A 12,879-nucleotide genomic window follows, 5' to 3' on the forward strand; every position below is an offset into this window, starting at 1 on the left:
GGGATCCCGGGTTTGATTCCGGTCGGGGGCATGTACCTGGGTTGTGGGCACGTCCCCGGTAGGGGGTTTGCAGGAGGCAGCTGATCGATGTTTCTCTCTCATCGATGTTTCTGGCTCTCTGTCCCTCTCCCTTCCTCTCTGTAAGGAATCAATAAAATATATATTTAAAGAAAGAAAAAAAAGAGGAACTTTTCTTTACCTTCCCAGATTCTTTTGGCTGGTTTAATAATTAAATCCACATGAAACAGATTAATAAGAGAAAATAATTAAATTTAATTACATACATACTCATGGGAACTCCACATACCTGAGAGAGTCAAAGGTCCTCACATATACGAGAGCTTTAAAGACAGACAAGGAAAATGACATACATATATGACATTTTGAGTTAAGGATGAGATAAGGCACCTTGGGGCTTCAGAAATTCATTGCAGGGGCATAAGAAGAACAGATATTCAGTAATTAGTAGTTTGCCCTGCCATATAGATGGGTCAAAAAAAGTTATCTCTGATAATCTCTTATTATGAGCAAGGCCCCTAATTCAAATTCTTTTAGTTAATTAAAGGAGTGGGTGCAGGGGGGGAGCAGCAGAAGTTTCTCCTGAGCCTGCAGGGTCTAAATTGCCTTTAGCTCAAAATAATCTGCGTACCAAGAAATTATGTGTTAGCTAAGGGCTGTGACTCTGAGGACTGGACTCTTTTCATGCTTCTCTTAGAAGTATTGAGGATTTGGTAGGATAGTATTGGTAGATAAAGGTGGAAAGGTAGAATTAGGCCAAATTATTCAGAAGTATTTTGCATAAAGCCAAGATTATATTTTATGCTCTGTGTATTGGAGTCGGAGCAAGGACTAGCATGACAGAGGGTGACTGATGGCAAACTCAAAATGGTTGTTTAGTGTTGAGGAGACTAGTGGCCAAGAGATCAATTAGGGGGCCTCTTCAATATTTGAGAGTGAGATTTGATATTCTGCTTAGGAATTTTTAAACTAACCATATTTTCATCTTAAAAATAATATTTTTATGGTTTTTGCTCCTATTATAGAAGTGATACATCATCACTATGGAATATTTAAAAAATAAAGTTAGCAAAAACAAGAAAAAAGTTGCCCTTAATCTCAACATCTAGGGATCAAACTAGTATTAACATTTTGTATATTTCCTACCAATATTTTTTTTCCCACCACTTCTCTTTTTATTGTCTTCACTGTGAACTTGACTTGGGAATGTATGAGAAGACTAACTTTAAATAAATTTTATTACATCACAGCAAAACTTAAAAAGACATAATTATTATGCCCTGGCCAGTGAACTCAATGGTTAGCGCTTTGGCCTGCCCACCGAAGGATTGAGGGTTTGATTCCTGGGGGCACATACCTGGGTTGCAGGTTCAATCCTTGGCCTGGTTGGGGTGGCTGGTGGGAGGCAACCAATCGATGTGTCTTTCTCACATCAATGTTTCTCTCTCTCTCTCTCTCTCTCTCTCTCTCTCCCACACACACCCCTCCCTTCCTTCATTTCTTTCCTATATAATAAAAGGGTAATATACAAATCGACCCAATGGTAGAATGACCAGTTGCTATGACACGCACTGACCACCAGGGGGCAGACACTTAGGAGCTGCCCTTGGTGGTCAGTGCGCTCCCACAGGGGGAGCTCCGCTCAGCCAGAAGCCAGGCTCACAGCTGGTGAGCGCAGCAGTGGTGGCGGCAGAGGCGGCAGCACTAAGGATGTCCGACTGTGTAGGGAGCAGGCCTAAGCTGTCAGTAGGACATCCCCTGAGGGCTCCCTGACTGCGAGATGGCCCAGGCCTGGCTGAGGGGGGGACCCCCCCTCGCCCACAGTGCACGAATCTTGTGCACCAAGCCTCTTAGTATATATATAAATATGTTTGTTATACAATGGAAGTAGTATAGTATAATGATTAGAAATAAAGCCTCTAGCCCTAGCTGGTATGGCTCGGTTGGAGCATGATCCCGTGCACCCAAAGGGTCTTGGGTTCAATTCCTTGTTAGGGCATATGCCCAGGTTGTGAGTTCCATCCCTCTTCCTCTCCCTCTTCCTCCCCGTCCCCCTCAAAAAAAAAAAAAAAAAAAATATATATATATCCATCCTCGGGTGGCGAATAAAAAAATAGTTATAAAAGAAATGAAGGCTTTAGATTCTAGATCAGGGGTGGGCAACCTTTTTTGAGTGTGTGCCAAAACCAGCAAAATCTCTGACTCAAAATTCTTCTGCGTGCCAACCCTAATTTTTTGAGAACATGTTACGCCTACTTGATATCTCTTAAGGTGTATGTATGTGAAGAACCTTGAAGAAATAATAAAATTCATTCGAGCGACAAAAACACAGTATATAATGATGAAAAATACATTTATTTTTTAATGTATACATGTACACTGATAGTCTGACAGAAAACTTTATGACTCCGTTTGATATTATCAGTGGGACTTTTGCTTCTGCATCACTGATGACAGAGATTTTACATCTGGTTTATATTTCGTGACCTTCAGAGATATGCACGAGCTACTGCTTTCATCCGTCAGGCTACTCCTATGACGAACTTAACAAAATTCATCACTGAGAACAAAGATTCACAAGTGTATGTGGATGAAACCAAAACACTGGTCAGATCTAGGAAGGCAGGGAGAGTTAAGGCAGAGGCATAGAAATTGCTCTTCCCCTCTCTCATAAATCCATGTCTATTGGTCTTTAAGATAGCTTCTTATGTAAAATTATTTATTTATCTAAGATGCACCTACACTGAATTTATCTGAAAAATAAAAAAGTCAATATTAAGAAAAAAATTGTAAATGGAAGATTATAAGAGAGGGTTTTGCGTGCTAGCAAAAGTTACTGGCGTGCCATGTTTGGGACGCATGCCAGGGGTTGCCCACCCCTGTTCTAGATCAAGCTGCCTGGATTCAAATCCTGGATTTGGGAAAAATTACTCAACCTCTTGGATTCTTAGTTTTCCTATCTATAAAATGAGGGTAATGACAGTAAATATCTCATAGAGTTGTTATCAAGCATTCATTAAATTAGCACATATAAAGCACATGGGATAGTACCTGGCATGTGTTAAGTGCCTACTAAGTGTTAGTTATTATAATTAGCTTATTTTCCTGTGGCTAGTTCTTTAAGGCCTAATGAAGCCTGTCTGTCTTTTATCATTCATTCACTCACCAAACATTTGTTGTATATCTACTGCTGTTTTGAATACATTCAAGGGTTTTCTGCTAAGTGATGCTGTTGAATAGAACTTTCTGCTGTGATGGAAATATTTTTTATCATGTTGTCCAAAAAGCCACATATAGCTAATGAGCATTGAAATGTGGCTGGAGTGAACAGGCACTAAATTTTTTATTTTATTTAAATAACCACATGAAGCTTTGCGCAGTGGCAGTATGGTAGCCAATGAGGTTTATCCGAGACGTGATTGTTGCTAATTGGAAAAAAAAACTACCACATGAATCTAGTGGCTACTGTACTGGACAATACTGGGTTAGAGTCCATCTACATCTTTGCTATTGTTTTGCTAAATGTATATATGTTCCAGTCTAGAACCATAGTGGTATGATGAGACCAACGCTACTATTACTATTCTAATGTCTCCTTGATCTACTTTCTTAGCCTATCCATTTTTGGTTCCATTGCTCAAAAATGACACACCCTCTCTTTTAACTTACAGGAAGTTATATTCTTGTTCTCAGCTAAATTCTCTAATATAAAAACTAGTTTCCCTAACCGGTGTGGCTCAGTGTATAGTGCGCTGGCCTGTGGACTGAAGGGTTTCGGGTTCGATTCCGGTCAAGGGCATGTACATTGGTTGCGGGCACATCTCCAGGGGCGGGGGGCATGCAGGAGGCAGCTGATCGATGTTTCTCTCTCATCGATGTTTCTAACTCCCTCTCCCTCTCCCTTCCTCTCTGTAAAAAAATCAGTAAAATATATTTAAAAAAACCAAAAAAAAACCAAACTAGTGTTAACTCTGTCTTGATCTTCACAATAAGTCAACAAATGAGGTAATGTATATAAAGCCTATAGATCTGTGGTACAGTGAGTATATTATACATGAAAATTATTAAAATTAATAATTTATGTTTTTGAGTCTCCACTTTCTTTTTTTTTTTTTTTAGATATATTTTATTGATTTTTTACAGAGAGGAAGGGAGAGAGATAGAGAGTCAGAAACATCGATGAGAGAGAAACATCGATCAGCTGCCTCCTGCACATCCCCCACTGGGGATGTGCCCGCAACCCAGGTACATGCCCTTGACCGGAATCGAACCTGGGACCTTTCAGTCCACAGGCCAACGCTCTATCCACTGAGCCAAACCGGTTTTGGCGAGTCTCCACTTTCATAGAGTATTTTGAACACAATGAAAGGAGATTCTCCTACCAATGGCCTAAAGCAAGCAGAGACCTCTTGGCTTTTGTTACCCAGAGGAATACTATTTTAGTATATGTGCTGCCGAAGCAAGCACCAGAGGAATACTATAGCAGTGGAAACATCCTATATAATAAAAGAGAAACATGTAAATTTACTATCCCTCCGCTATACCCACCAGCCAATCAGGAGTGAGTATGCAAATTAACCCAACAAAGATGGCAGGTTAATTTGTATACACAGGCGCCAGGTGGAGAGCAGAGCGGGAGAGCTGGTGGAGTGTGGAGCGGCTTGGGGAAACTGACTCCCCAAGCCGCCAGATGGAGAGCAGAGAGGGAGAGCTGGCGGCTTGGAGGACTTGGCAGAAGGGGAGGCCATGGGACAGGGACAGAGCAGGAAGGGAAAACCAAGATCGTGGGGAGCACCAGGAATTCTGGGAATAAAGTTTTGGTGGCAGCCCCAGGGCCGGAAGCAGAAGCCCAGAGCGCGGGGAGCACCAGGAATGCTGGGAATCGTAGTTCTGGTGGCAGATGGATCTCCTAGACCAGGGGTGGGCAAACTTTTTGACTCAAGGGCCACAATGGGTTCTTAAACTGGACTCAGAAGACGGAGCTGCAGCCGTGTTTCTCGACATTGCCATGTTAACACTGCTGCTGGTGAAGGAGTGGAGGGGAGAGCAAGAGAACCCTCCGCTCTTTCAGCTCCGCGGGCCGGATAGAACAGCCGAATGGGCCGGATCCGGCCCGTGGGCCGTAGTTTGCCCACGGCTGTCCTAGACACTAGAGCAAAGTGAGCCTGGAACAAGTTACTATTGTGGTGGGGGATGGAGGGAAAGCAAAGGTGAGAGACATAAGTAAAATCAGAATGTCTAGCCGAAACTGGTTTGGCTCAGTGGATAGAGCGATGGCCTGCGGACTGAAAGGTCCCAGGTTCGATTCCGGGCAAGGGCATGTACCTGGGTTGCGGGCACATCCCCAGTAGGAGATGTGCGGAGGCAGCTGATCGATGTTTCTCTTTCATCGATGTTTCTAACTCTCTATCTCTCTCCCTTTCTCTCTGTAAAAAATCAATAAAATATACTTAAAAAAAAAATCAGAATGTCTAGGAAAAATTAAAGGGAAGATATCCTAAAACTTTCAGGAAATCTCCACCAATGAAGCAAAGAAAAAAAAAGGCCTCTATTATTCTGTGAGCAACAAACCAAACTGAGTTGGGGGTCTCAGACAATTTGCTCATATGATTGCAAAGACAGACAGAAACTTCCGGATTGGAGAGGGCTCCCCTGAGGGCACCCAGATCTGAGAGGGTCGGGCTGAGGGACCCCCACACCTCCCAGTGCATGAATGTCGTGCACCGGGCCTCTAGTTTATTATACTTCCCTAGGATGTTTTTTGAATTTATTTTTAAATTATTTATTGTTTAAAGTATTACATATAGTATTACACATGTCTCCATTTCCTCGCTTTTTCCCCAGCCACCCCCAACCCCCAGCACAAGCCCTCACTCCCCTAGTGTCTGTGTCCATTGGTTATGCTTATATGCATGCATACAAGTCCTTTGGTTGATCTCTTACCCCCCGCCTTCCCACTGAAGTTGGCAATCTGTTCGATGCTTCTCTGTCTCTATATCTATTTTTGTTCATCAATTTATGTTGTTCATTATATTTCACAAATTAGTGAGATCATGTGATACTTATCTTTCTCTGATTGGCTTATTTTGCTTAGCGTAATGTTCTCTAGGCCCATCCATGCTGTTGCAAATGGTAAGAGTTCTTTCTTTTTTACAGCAGCGTAATATCCCATTGTGTAGATACACCACAGTTTTTTAATCCATTCATCTGCTGATAGGCACTTAGCCTGTTTCCAAATCTTAGCTATGGTGAATTGTGCTGCTGTGAACATAGGGGTGCATATGTCCTTTCTGTTTGGTGTTTCTGGTTTCTTGGGATACATTCCTAGAAGTGGGATTACTGGGTGAAATGAGAGTTCCATTTTTAATTTTTTGAGGAAACTCCATACTGTTCTCCACAGTGGCTTCATTCCCACCAGCAGTGTACGAGAGTTCCTTTTTCTCCACATCCTCGCCAGCACTTGTCGTTTGTTGGCTTATTGATAATAGCCATCATTTTTTTTAATACATATTTTATTGATTTATTACAGAGAGGAAGGGAGAGAGATACATCGATGAGAGAGAAACATCGATCAGCTGCCTCCTGCCCACCTCCCACTGGGGATGTGCCCACAACCAAGGCACATGCCCTTGACTGGAATCGAATCTGGGACCTTTCAGTCCAAAGGCCGATGCTCTATCCACTGAACCAAACCGGTTACGGTGATAATAGCCATCTTGACAGGTGTGAGATGGTACCTCATTGTTGTTTTGATTTGCATCTCTTGGATGATTAGTGACTTTGAGCATGTTTTCATATATCTCTTGGCCTTCAGTATGTCACTTTTGAAAAGTGTCTGTTTCAGTCCTTTGCCCAATCTAAGCATGACTGTGTTCCATTCTCAAAATTCTGAGAATTTGCCTGGTCGGCATGGCCCAGTGGTTGAGCACTGATTTATGAACCAGGAGGTCCTGGTTGATTTCAGGTCAGGGCACATAAAAATATATTTTTTTAAAAAAATTCTTAGAATTTTAATTTTCTAAATGAATTTCTAGTTGTCTTAGAAATTTACTAAAACTATACTTTTTATAATTTAAAATTTTTGTGACTGTTAGTATGGCTCATAGTCTGTTTTCAAGCTGTAAATACTATGTTCTCTTTTAAAAAATATATATTTCATTTTTTAATTTTTCTTGATTTCAGAAAAGGGCGAGGGATAGAAAGATAGAAACATCAACGATGAGAGAGAATCATTGATCAGCTGCCTCTTGTACACCCCCTACTGGGGATTGAGCCCGCAACTCAGGCATGTGCCTGACCAGGAATCGAACCATGATCTTCTGGTTCATTGGTCGATGCTGAACCACTGAGCCACATTGGCCGGTCATAAGTTCTCTTTTTTTTTAAAAAATATATTTTATTGATTTTTTACAGAGAAGAAGGGAGAGGGATAGAGAGTTAGAAACATCGATGAGGCCGAAACTGGTTTGGCTCAGTGGATAGAGCGTCGGCCTGTGGACCGGGGTTCCCGGGTTCGATTCTGGTCAAGGGCATGTACCTGGGTTGCGGGCACATCCCCAGTAGGAGATGTGCAGGAGGCAGCTGATCGATGTTTCTCTCTCATCGATGTTTCTAACTCTCTATCTCTCTCCCTTCCTCTCTGTAAAAAATCAATAAAATATATTTAAAAAAAAAAAAAAAGAAAAAGAAAAGAAACATCGATGAGAGAGATCGATCAGTTGCCTCCTGCACGCCCCCTAGTGGGGATGTGCCCGCAACCCAGATACATGCCCTTGACCGGAATCGAACCTGGGACCTTTCAGTCCGCAGGCCGACGCTCTATCCACTGAGCCAAACCGGTTCGGCCATAAGTTCTCTTTTATATGCGCAGAAACTGAGGCAGAAGTATAAACCAAAGTTTTCCCTCAAATTGAGATTATTAGATTTAAATTGGGAAGAATCCATCTCATGGAACTCTAGGATTTTCACAAACACGCCTCCTCAGGGACAACCTCAGAAGGGAGGTTGCTGAGAAGCTGAGGCTTTCAGTGCCCTTCTCTGTTTCCAGCTAGAGCAGCTCTACTTTTTATCTGTTTTGTATTGAACTTCTGTATAAGAGTTTTGAAGGTAGGGTTTCCTGCTTAAAAACAGAACATATTGAAAATAACTGCATTAGTGATTTGGAAAATTCTGCTTGGGAAAGGAGGCTACCTGCATGATCTGCCAGATGCTAGGCATCTAATCTTCTGGGCATGTCTTGGTCCTCTGCTGACACAGCTATTTTGTGCCCAGTAGGAGTGAGTGAGCTGAACTTTCACAGTTTTATTTTTCTATTTTTCTTGACCCCCAACCTCACTACTTCCTCTTTTCCTTTCATCTTTCTCCCTCCTAAGATTTCTAGTTGGAAATAGAAGAGTGGGCCTGGTAAGTCATAAAAGCAGCAAGTTTACATATTTTGTTTGTGTGGGTATATATATATATATATATATATATATATATATTTTTAATACATGGATACAGTTAAGATTGGTTGTTTTATCATCAGTTGCTCTAAGTTATCAGTTAAAAAAACGGAACAATAAAGTACTTTGTTGAATGCAGAGACTGATTGTTTGGTCCTCTTGTGAATAAGGTTGTTTATGCCAAGAAGTCTTGTGCTCAAGATCTGTAACCCAATGCTATGCCCTACTCACTTCCGCTCCCCAATGGCCTTTCTGAGGACCTGTACCAAGATTTGTTCTTATACCTCTTTGTTATTCTTCATGCCATGAGAAATTTAATATTACTTTTAGACTCCTCATTCACATTCTCATGCTTACTTTTTTTAAGGCCACGTTGTAAATTTATTTTTCTGTTTATTAATTTTTGTTCAGAATTGTTTTATCTCAAAATTCATTTGTAACAATATGACTATCATTTTGTTAAAATGGAGAATATGCTTTCAATTTTCCAAATATTTATTTGGAACTACTTATACTCAGCCTAGCTCCATGCTAGGTAATAATATCATGGATAACACAAGAGAAGTAGAGAGCTGTTGTCTCCCAGTCTCCTTAGGAAACAAACTATACATCTAATGCTATGAAGATATGGCAGGATATTTTCCTAATCTCAGTTATTAAGATTGCTATCTTTCCAGTTACCTATTCTGAAAATCTCCAAATCATCATTAGTTATTCCTTTTATTTCTTGCTTCTAATCAGGAACTAAGCTCTTGATTCTAAATCTTCAAAGCTTTCTGCATCTTTTTCTTCCCTTATATTAATCTGTCAGTTTAGCCTTCTTCACTTTTGCCTGAAGTGAATTATTTTCCCTATCTCTTCCCCTCACCTCCTTCACTCAGAGAGGAAGGGAGAGGGAGAGAGAAAGAAACATCAATGGCCCTAGCTGGTTTGGCTCAGTGGACAGAGCGTCGGCCTGTGGACTGAAGGGTCCCGGGTTCGATTCAAGTCAAGGGCATGTACCTTGGTTGTGGGCACATCCTCAGTAGGGGGCGTGCAGGAGGCAGCTGATCGATGTTTCTTTCTCATCGATGTTTCTAACTCTCTATCCCTCTCCCTTCCTCTATGTAAAATCAATAAAATATTTTAAAACAAAAAGAAACATCAATGATGAGAGAGAATCATTGATTGGCTGCCTCCCGCAAACCCCCTATTGGGGGTTGAGCCCACAACGTGGGCACGTGCCTGACTGGGAATCTAACCGCGACCTGGTTCATAGGTTGACACTCAACCACTGAGCCACACCAGTCGGACTATTTATTTTTTAATTTAGATATTTTATTTCTGATATGGAGAGGATCTAGAAAACATCCCATTACATATTTTAGGGAATACAGGAATTGAGTGAAATATGCTCAACCTCGGCCACTTTTCAGCCTGGGAGTATGTGGTGCACATTTTATGGTGCCCACACCTCAGAGCTGGGAGAGAATAGTTGTGCTCAGGTGGTAGTATTTTAAGTCTATAGAGATATTCATCTGAATTCTGCCTCTATTTTATTTTTTGGTAATATATTTGATTTATTTTATTGAATTTATTGGGGTGGCATCCTATATAATAAAAGGCTAATATGCAAATTGTTCCCTCGACCGGGAGTTCCACTGGGAATTTGACCAGGAGCGGGGCCAGCTGGACCCCACTTGTGCATGAATTTCTGCACCGGGCCTCTCGTTGGTTAATAAAACCATACATGTTTCAAGTGTACAACTTAATAAAACACCTTCTGCATACTTCATCATGTGCTCACCATCCAAAGTCAGTCTCTTTCCGTCCCCATTTATCCCCACTTTGCCCTCTGGTGCTCACCATCCAAAGTCAGTCTCTTTCCATCCCCATTTATCCGCCCTTTGCCCTCTGGCTATCAGTGTACTGTTGTCTATGTCTATGTGTCAGGTATTATGTATAAATTTTTTTGCTTAATACCTTCACCTTTTTCACCCCATCTCCCAACTCTGCTCCCCTCTAACAGCTGTCTGTTCTATATATATATGCTTCTGTTTCTATTTTGTTTATAAAACTTATTTCTTAAAGAACTCACAGTTAAAGTCTGATCTGGTTTTCCAGCCCTGTCTTCCACTATTCCTCTTATGGGCTTAACACAGGTCCATAATTTACTAATTGTGTTCTCTTGGATAAGTTATTTGACCTCTGGGCTTTGGTTTCTTCTTTTTAACTAGGGAAATGGAGCAGATCAGTGGTTGGAAATCACACTGAATTAATGCTGAATAATTTTTAAATATAAGGTTAGAAAATATATTATCTCAGAGGTTTATGTGTGTTCCAGAATAAGTAGGAAGTGTTTAAAAATGATGGATTGCCCAGCCTGAGTGGCTCAGTGGTTGAGTGTTGACCTATGAACCAAGAGGTCATGGTTCGATTCCCAGTCAGGGCAAATGTCCTGGTTGCAGGCTCAGTTCCTGGTGAGGGGCAGGCAGGAGGCAGCCTACCAATGATTCTCTCTCATCATGGATGTTTCCATCTCTCCCTCTCCCTTTCCTTCTGAAATCAATAAAAATATTTTTAACATGATGGATTAAAGTGGATCTTTCTGATTTTATCATTGTAATCCTAGTGAGTAACTAGGTGAAAGTCTCATATAGCCCTCAACACAAGTTTTATAACACTAGTATAATTGGTAAGAGGTCTTAACATTTATTTCTCTTCTCTGTATGTACCAAGGTAGAAGGTCTAATGACTTAGGACTTGAGTCTAAGTTCCAATTTCATGTAACCAGAAAAATTATGTAAAGTAAAATATGGAATAAGCTTCAGTAATATTTATGTCATTGTCTGTGGGTAGTGAAGGCAGTACAACCTTAGGAGGTGATTTTCTAAAAAATTATTTTTAATTAAATATAATTGACATGTAATAGAAAATGATTTTTAATATAAACATTGCCAACCATTTGTTGAGTACCTGTTATGGACCACTGATAATCATTTTTCTTTCTCCCATCTCAGCAAATGGAATCATTGTTTATCTATTACTTAGATTAAAAACCTAAGAGTTGTCCTTAATGTCTTTTCTTCACTCTATTTCAAACCATCATGTGGTTTAACATTATGACCTGAGTCTGACTAGTACTTATCACCTTCATAGCCATGGTATAGGCCCATCCTTCTAATTGATCTCCTAGATTCCCTTCTTGCCCCATAATAGACAGATTGAACTTTAAGAAGGTAAATCAGATCATACCATCCCCCCTGCTGAATTTTCCTTCTTTGACTTTTTGTCTCCTTTCAAATAAAATACAAACTCTGGGCTTTGACAAATACAATGCTTTGACCTACCTGCCTCTCTGACTTAATTTCTGGTTACTCTTCCTTTATAGTATTATACCATTCTAACTTCCCTTACTGGCCTTTTTGTTTCTCAAACACACCAATCTCTTTTCCACTTTAGGATCTTTGTACTTACTTTTCTCAAAATGTCTTTATCCAGAATCATATGGTGTGCTTCTGCTGAGATATCCCCTCTTCAAAAAGACCTTTGTTGACTAGGCTGCCTAAAATAGCCATTCATATCACTATCCCTCCCCTCTGTTTTGTCTTCATAGCTCATATCATTTCTGAAAATATCTTGTTCATTTATTATCTTATTTATTGTTTGTAGCCTTCAGTATAGGTTGAGCTCCCTGAGGATAGAACTTGATCTTGTTCACTATTGTATTTCCAGTAACTATAAAACAGTATCTTATAGAAATGGATACTAATTAGAAGCAAGCCAGTTTGCATTACAGAAACCTACAAAAGCTCAGGAGCTGAAGGTGGGTATCAGGCTTAGGGTGAAAACAAGAGGACTATTGAAAGTCTCCCCCCAACCCCCCAACCCAAGGATATACTTTTAAAGAAAAAATTTGATTTTAGGGAGAGGAAGAGAGAAATATTGATGTGAGAGAGAAACATCGATTGGTTGCCTCCTGTATGTGCCCCAACTGGGGATCGAACCCACAACCCAGCTATGTTCCCTGACTAGGAATCAAACCTGCCACCTTTCAGTATATGAAATGATGCTTCGAGCAACTAAGCCACACCGGGCAGGGCTATTAAAAGTCTTTTAAGGGAGAAACTGGGCCTGCAAGTCACCATCCCCATTCACTGCAATTAATAAGTTAACTCTCATCCATACTGATACGATGAGTTACAATGAGTTTTAATTTTGGAGAAAAATTGAACCAGAAGGGCTTCATACTAGGTAAGCATCTAGCATGACAGAGATAGGGAAGAAGTGCTATACTGAGACGAGGGAAAGAAAGAGATAGTCTGCATACTGAATAGCGAAGCTTTTGCTATTTCTAGCCCTCATCTATCACTTAGCTCTCATGAAGGCAGGGATCATCTCCATCCCTCACTCCCACCTGCCAGGAAATTGGTGGATTTAT

The 12,879-nt window shown here is 40.8% G+C and overlaps 1 protein-coding gene and 1 pseudogene across 7 annotated transcripts in view; both read left to right on the forward strand.

The window, feature by feature from the left end:
- Positions 1-12,879, forward strand: part of TESK2 (testis associated actin remodelling kinase 2) — a 116,904-nt gene that overhangs the window by 44,065 nt on the left and 59,960 nt on the right. The window lies entirely within an intron of this gene.
- On the forward strand, positions 3,387-3,542 carry LOC118677772 (annotated as a pseudogene).

Source organism: Myotis myotis, unplaced genomic scaffold, assembly GCF_014108235.1.
Source record: "Myotis myotis isolate mMyoMyo1 unplaced genomic scaffold, mMyoMyo1.p scaffold_m19_p_2, whole genome shotgun sequence".
Classification (NCBI taxonomy): Eukaryota; Metazoa; Chordata; class Mammalia; order Chiroptera; family Vespertilionidae; genus Myotis; species Myotis myotis.